The sequence below is a fragment of the Macrobrachium nipponense genome, chromosome 2 (genome assembly GCF_015104395.2).
Source record: "Macrobrachium nipponense isolate FS-2020 chromosome 2, ASM1510439v2, whole genome shotgun sequence".
NCBI classification, from domain to species: Eukaryota; Metazoa; Arthropoda; class Malacostraca; order Decapoda; family Palaemonidae; genus Macrobrachium; species Macrobrachium nipponense.
In genome coordinates this window covers 78,859,036-78,867,014 of record NC_087201.1, presented here as the reverse complement: position 1 = coordinate 78,867,014, position 7,979 = coordinate 78,859,036, and the positions used below count along the sequence as shown (strand labels likewise).

The window sequence follows — 7,979 nt, the reverse complement described above, 5'->3', positions numbered from 1 at the left end:
TATGTATACATATATGTTTAAATTATGTATATACATTCATTGTACATATATCTGTCTATATACATACATATCTATATATATTATATATATTATATATATATATCACATATATATATATATATATATATAAATTCTATATTTACATGTTTATATACATGTGCGTATATATATTTACATACGTGTATATATGTACGCACGATGAATATTATATATCATCCCATTTTTGTTAATCTTATTGCAAAGTTATTTAACTACAAAACTTTATTTTCCTTCACCTAAACGCCGCAGGTATTTAGATTTATAATGTCAGTGAATAATATGCTTCAAGACTTACACATCCGCAACTTACTGACTTAACCAAACTTGTAAAAACTTGAGTGACAAGGAAGTTCTCCAGAGAACTAGCACCTCACCTAAGCTACTCCCGCCCAGCTCTGCTACAGCGAAGCGTGTGATCCTTCCACCGTTTCAGTTTCCGAGGCTACTAGATAGATACGGTTCACCTGCGAACAGCACGGGTCCCGGGCGCTTACTAAGTTCGTGAATCGTATCTTCCATCTGGCTGATAAGCATAGTGACCGGGGACCAGCCGGCGGCGTGACACCGCACGTCACCGTTGGTTCAAACATGTGTAACCTATAGTACGATTCCATTGTTAATTGTGTTTGTTACCTTGGTGAAGCTATGTGTAGCTTTTTTTATATGTATAGTATATAGTACATATATATTATTTATATATATACTATATTATATATATATATAATAATGTATGTATATATACATATATATATACATATGTATAGTAGATATACATATATATATATATATATATTATATATATATATGGGGTTATTAATATATTAACATAAACATACATACATATATATATATATATATATATATATATATATATAATACATATATATATATACATATATATAGTTACGAATCCCTTTTCTGTGGGGCTGTCAGGTTCTTTAAAATTAGATCTTAGGCAATGGGGACTAGGAGTGGACTGAAAGGGACTATGGCACACTCAAGGAGAAGGATGTTGAAAGAAATAATGGGGTACCTTAACCTTACGTATTTACATAGATAAAAATACACATTTACAATTACCTGAACAACATAAGCTCACAACACCATGAGCTCATTCATAATGATCAAGATAACCTGAGCAACACAATCTCGTACAATAATACAAATGACAATGAGAACAGGTCTCACACAGCATGGTGAATCATCAACAATAACCAAAACTGAGCAAAATTGGCTCATTACCAAAAAAAATGATAATACACAGCAGCATAAATAACCTTGTCATATTGATGACCCCCTCAAGAAGCACAAAAGATTCAACCTTCATACCTCATTACAGCACAGATACAAAGACTCGCAAAATATTTAGCATAATAATCTCAATAAATATCAGAGTAAAAGTTAAGTTTATAATAGTTTTACCAGACCACTGAGCTGATTAATAGCTCTCCTAAGGCTGGCTCGAAGCATTAGATATTTTTACGTGGCAAGGAACCAATTGGTCACCTAGCAACGGGACCTACAGCTTATTGTGGGATCTGAACCATATTATATCAAGAAATGCATTTTTTTTCACCAGCAATATATTCCTCTGATACCGCACTGGCCGAGCTGAGAATTGAACTTTGGACCACCAGATCGGTAGCCGAGCGCAAAAACCACTCGTCCAATGAGGAACTTATCACTGCGTAAATATAAAGAAATTGCAAAAGATTCAACAACACTTGAAGAACCACGACGATGACAATCAGACACTACGATGTCGACCAAAGCCGTACAGCTGCCTTGGAAGAAACACCTTCTTCCGAAAAACTGGGACTACACCTGAGCCCCACACTTAGGAGCAAAATCCTCCAGAGCATCCATTGCAGACTTCTATGTTGATACCATCTTTTCCTTGGGAACTACATAGGTGAAGATCCTCCACTGCTCACAAGCTACCGTCGCTGCCATTGCCACCACCAACACCATGGGCGAACAACCTCTGCTGCCATTACCATCACCAATACAAGGCAATACTCAAGACTGGTCTGCTGTTGAGTTCTCCTCCGAGAACTGTTGGGCTCTCCTTGGGAACTGGCTTGCAGTGCAGTGTGAAACCTGTCTGTCAAAAAAAAAATAAAAATAGAGGGACCGACGATACCTCGCCTCCCTACACAAAACAACCAGACAAGACAGCAAGTAAACAAAAGATCACAGATACTGGAGGACAGGCAAACAGACTTAACTGGGTAGTTTAAATTATAAAATACCTGATGATATATATATATATATATATATATATATATATATATATATATATATATATATATATATATATATCTATATTAAAGGAAATGTTTGTATGTTTGTGCGCTATGGAAATCCAAACCACTTGACAAAATTTTATGCGTGACCCTAGGAAACTTATAACTCAAAATCAAACCACTACCCCCGTGGCAGACATTTAACACAGACAAATTGAATGAAATTTTCGTCTTTCCTTCAGGTGCCTTAAGGGTTAATGGTCATTTTTCGCCTGAGCGCTCTAGTTTTCTTGTGGCGTTGAATCAAAAATATGATTAACCTGCAACAATAAATCTCCTATAACAAGTTTTTATCAGAAGTTACATAAATTTTGATCATAATTTGTGATAATTAGTAATATAATTGTGAATTATCTCGATAAAATCAGCATTGTAAACCTATTTCGATCATTTCTATAAGCAGAAATCTGCTTTCTGTAGTAATCAGAGCTGCTGTCTAACCCTGACGTGCAAGAGATCATACGGTGTTTCCTTTTTTTATTAATTCAGATGCGAGACATCGTTTGAGGTGGAGGAAGATTGCTGATTTTTTTTTTTTTTTTTTTTTTTTTTTTCTAGGCGAAGAAGACTGTAAAAAATAGCTCGCAGGTATAAACGTCTGTTCTATACGGGGGTAAAGCTATGCGTCTCTGTGCGTGAGGACAATGCTGGAATGGGGGTGACAGTGGCCTTAATAGGCTGGAAGTTTGGGTTGTATAGTTGGCCCTAGTAACGGAGTCAAACAAACGTCAAATGCGACTGCCGGAAGAGTTATTTATTTTCTCCGTTTTATTCCTCATCGAACATCGTGCTATGCACGCTCAGTCGCTCACCTTGGTAGCAATCATCACAAGATGCCAGGTGAAAAAAAAAAAAAAAAATACAATGTGGAGAAAGCTGATAATGGATTGAAGTAAACGATTTCACACTTATTACATCTATCACGTGTGAAATCATTTAGCAAGGATATCGACACAACTCATCTTATCTTATCTCTTCCAAGAGTCTGTGTGCTTATACCTTAGGACAAATGCCCCGTTGGACAGGGCGTGTCTCCCCCGCCCCCTGCCCCCCACCACCCCATTTCCGAGCAACGGCTCGTGTCAACAGCAAATGTTAATATGTTCACAGACTCGGCCAAACTACATACAAAGAAATTTGTTCAAGATCAAGTTGCCCAACGTCTAGATGGCTATTTCAGGCAATGAAAGAATGTTTTGAATCATGTGAAACCAGCATTTCTCTCTGCAGACAAACAACCCAGTCCCCCTAAAATGTTAACCTTTTTGTCATAGTCTAAGCATCGGCAGCAACACTTGAATTAAAAAAAAAAGAAAGAAAAATGAAGTGTTTAACATATCGACACCCTTTGTCGGACATAGTATAAGATGTGTGATGGAAAGAGTCGTGTCTTGTTACTAATAAGAACTGTATTTATGAGTGCTTAAGTTAAAAAAGAATATGAATGCAGGTGTGGTAAGTTTATCCAGTGAACATGCTTCTTTTACTCTTAACCTCTGACTTAATTTCCTTTTAATTTTCCTGAAGTATTCCTGTATTGTGTCGTAATTGTTTTTGTTATAATCAGATCCCAATTGCTTATATGACAGACTGCAATTGAGACGCCGTGGATTCTGGATTCTCGTCTTATGTTGTTACGGGTTTCTTCACCTCCTTTATGTCTCCTACGTGCCACATATCCGGACAAACCGGCCACCTGTTCATCTACTTCAAGATGTAATCCATTACTGATTACTATTTGTGTTATGGGGTTCTTTAAACCCATAGGGTGTTCTCAGTTCTTTCTAATCTGATTTTGTGAGTGTAAATATAATCAGATAAGGTCACCTTAGAGTTTGCATAATCAATACCTACTCTGAACCAATCCTTCAGCCTCATTTTCATAGTATGATTGCACTTCCTTATTCAGCTCATGTGCAGTAAAATGTAAGTAAATACACATATGCTTAATAGCAATAACCACAATGTTCTCTTAACTTTTCGAATTCCCCACACTCTTTGGACTCGCTGGCCACTATGAAGCCTGAGGTCCAAATGCGGGAATATGAACAAATACCCGGATTTGCACGGGTTCGATTCCTGTTGCGACATCAGAGTTTCTTCATACTCTTGCATTTAGACCTAAGGCTTTGTAGTAACCAGCGTGTCCAAAAACAGGGAGGAATTCGAGAAAGAGGTTAAGACAGCATTGGTTATTACAACTACATATGAAGCTGTTCTGTGTGTCACACACACGCGCGCGCGCTCACACACACACACACACATATATATATACATACATGTATATATATTTATGGGTATATATACATAGAGCAAAATATGTATTAGGTTGTGACTCCAAGGTAATACCTGTTACAGGTGGAAGCCATGCTTGCCAGATACAGCCACAGATGAAACTCAGTAATAAACCCAGGTGTAGACCGAAATTGAATCCCACGTCATTCGTTTTCAGGTGTAGCTGTTGCTGGTACTCAGTGGAAATTATTTTTAAGTAGACGTCTGTTACTCTTTTGTTATACAAATATTCGAGGGACCTTTAGATACATTAGGGTCTGGGCAATTACTGCTTAGAGAGAGTGAAAGAAAGAACATTTTCTGAATATTTTCTTATCTTTTTATGTATTCCTTTTTCTATTTTTTATTTGAGCCTAAAGAAATAACGACTGCGTTAGTCACACTCTTTAGGTTTTCAAATTAAATATTAGGCATTTTTTCTAAGAGGCGTTGACGCCCCACAGGGAAATCGCCTGATTCAAGCTTTAAATGCTGAAGAGTGGATGGACATCCTATGCGGTAAAACTTACACGAAATTAGACTCTTCATCCATCTATAAACAATGGCTCATTAGCTGCTGATTGAACCCCCTACACATACTGCGTCATTTACCCCTGTCTTGCTCGTATTTAAGCTCATTCTTGATATTCAGGCTGTTGACTTCTAGTGCCTCTTTCTGACCATGTATTCAATCCTCTGTAGGTCTTTCTCGCGTCCTTTCCCCCTTACACTCATGAATAATTCACTCTTCAATAATTTATTGTTGCCCATCTTTCCACATGTGTGGCTTATCTGAAAATGTTCTGATCGATCCTTCTACTTGTGGTCACCTTTTTACTATTATTATTTAATCTCCACATTTCTCGCTTTGTCAGTCCGCACTTCACTTTTGTGAAGGAGGATTACTTAAACAATCCTTTCAGTCAGTACCACTTTTGCTTCCGTAGACTAGGCTTTGAGAACATTATACAGTTTTCACTTCACCCATTTGTGACTCTCTGATCATACTTTCCACCCATTAAATAGTCTCCCAGTTGCTTCACGAAACAAACCACCTCCATTCTTCCGCTATCCATGTTCACTTTTGGTTCTCCATCTTCCTGGTTTCCAACTACTTGCATACCTTTATTTTGTGAACTGTTTCAGTTTCAAACGTCAAAAGTCCCACATTCCATTCTCGACTTATTTTGTGAACCTGTAACTTTTTACCTGCATCTACTGTCAGTCATCTGAAGTTTCGCATATCTTTTCCCATAAGATTTCAAGCTGCCAGAAATACACAATTATCTCAGACCCTCTTTTCACAACAGATATTAAGGTTCATTACTTACGAATCGTCCAACACAGAGCATCGTTCCCGGACAGCCATGTCACTTTTACGACTCCAGCAGTCAGCAGCAAGGAACCTCTGTGAAAATTGGGGAACGTCGTGAAATCAGTGAGAATTTCAATTGGTGGCAAGATCCAGAGAGAATTTCAAAGTGCTGTTAACCTCCAGATATGAACTTGGAATTCTATATCTTGCACTGATTTGATTATATTAGCCATCCTTAAACCTTTATGGGATTTCCGTTCTACATGGTGTAAGTATTCTTGACAAAGTAGTGCGGAAACGTTAAAGAAATGTACTTTGGTTGCTTCTTGCCTAAAAATTTAGCTCTCTCTCTATCTCTCGCTCTCTCACCATATATATATATATATATATATATATATATATATATATATATATATATATATATATATATATCAAATAGTATATATATATATATATATATATAAAATAGTATATATATATGTAGAATCTACTGGTCACTATTTTTACCAGATACATATGCCCTCTTAACTTCTTGAATTCTTTGCTCTCTTTTGGATGCGCTTGTCACTACAAAGCCTGAAGATTCAAGTTCAAAGAAATTCAAAGAAGAAATTGTGATGTCCGGTCCTGGGAAACGAACCCAAGTCCAATAACCACAAAGAGGTCACGTTGCCGACCTAACCACTTGGCTACGATGGTGAGGATGGGTCTATTCCAGTTCAAATAAGTATATCTGAAAACGACAGGTATATGTATGTATGAGAGGGAGAAGACTTTTAATCCTCTTCGTAATTATTGGACCTGGGTTCGTTTCCCAGGACCGGATATCACAATTTCTTCTTCAAATTTCTTTGAACTTGGAGCTTCAGGGTTTGTAGTGACAAGCGTATCTAAAAAAGAGCGAAGAATTCATGAAGTTAAGAGGGCGTTGTGGCTATTACAATTTCTTATATATATATATATATATATATATATATATATATATATATATATATATATATATATATATATATGTGTGTGTGTGTGTATAAATTGTACGATAGCTGCTAGATAAGGAATCACAGCATAAAACCTCACCTGTACAGACTGAAAAATTATGTTTATTACTGTTATGCAATTTCGTCCTTCTAGAATAACTTTTATGGCATCTTTCGGGACATTGTGAACTTTTTTTCTCTAATCTTTATATATTCGTGTTTTATTCTTCAAAATATAAGAAGCGAATGTTATTTCATAATAATTCTTTGTATGTATATATATATATATATATATATATATATATATATATATATATATATATATATATATATGTATATATATACACCTGAAAGTGTCTGTTTGTTTGTATGAACGCTACCCAAATCCACATTTCTTGACCAATTTTGATAAGATTTAAAATATTAGTCAATATCAAACTGGGGGAGGTCATGGTGAAAATTAAAATCAGATCATTGGTTGGGTAGAAGGAGAGTGTGGGAAGGGGATGCAATGTAAAAATTACCGAAAACCTGAGATATTAGCGTCCAATCCATAGTTTTCGAGGTTGCTGGGAAAAATAATGACACTCCTGATGCCTTTCAAGTCCAGGTTCAGCTCTGTTGGTGGGTGTGGGGGGAGGGAGAAAAGGGTGGGTGAGAAGGGGTAAAAAATAAAATGTCAAAAATTATGGCTATTAGTGCCTAATCCATAGTTTTTGAGGTCTTTGGATGAATAGAGACACTCCCAATCCCCATCAAGTCCAAGTCCAGTCCCAATAGGAATGGGGGGTGAGAAGTGGTGAAATATGAAATGTCAGAAGAGCTGCACAATGTAACTGAAGCAATATCTTAAGAGGGAAGAGAGAGTGTGTGAAAAAGAGAGAAGAAGTGAGAGAGAGAGAAAGAGAGAGAAAGAGAGAGGGAGGGAGAGAGATATTAGAAGGTGTCTTGGAGGTGAGAGAAAGGGAAAGAGCTTATTGGTTGTCATTCAGTTTTCCCAGGCAACGCTGTGTTGGTCAGCTAGTTTCTAATATATAGAAGTCTTACTTTAGCTTATTAGTTCTTGGA

At 36.7% G+C, this 7,979-nt stretch overlaps 1 protein-coding gene across 2 annotated transcripts in view; it reads right to left on the bottom strand.

Moving 5' to 3' along the window:
* Positions 1 to 551, bottom strand: part of LOC135220692 (uncharacterized) — a 38,387-nt gene extending 37,836 nt beyond the window's left edge. The window contains exon 1 of one of the 2 annotated variants that reach the window (XM_064258073.1): positions 414 to 551. The gene's annotated coding sequence lies outside the window, so the exon portion shown is untranslated. The remainder of the gene's footprint in view (positions 1 to 413) is intronic. The other variant, XM_064258074.1, reaches the window with a different exon arrangement.
* Between the last annotated feature and the right edge of the window lie 7,428 nt (positions 552 to 7,979).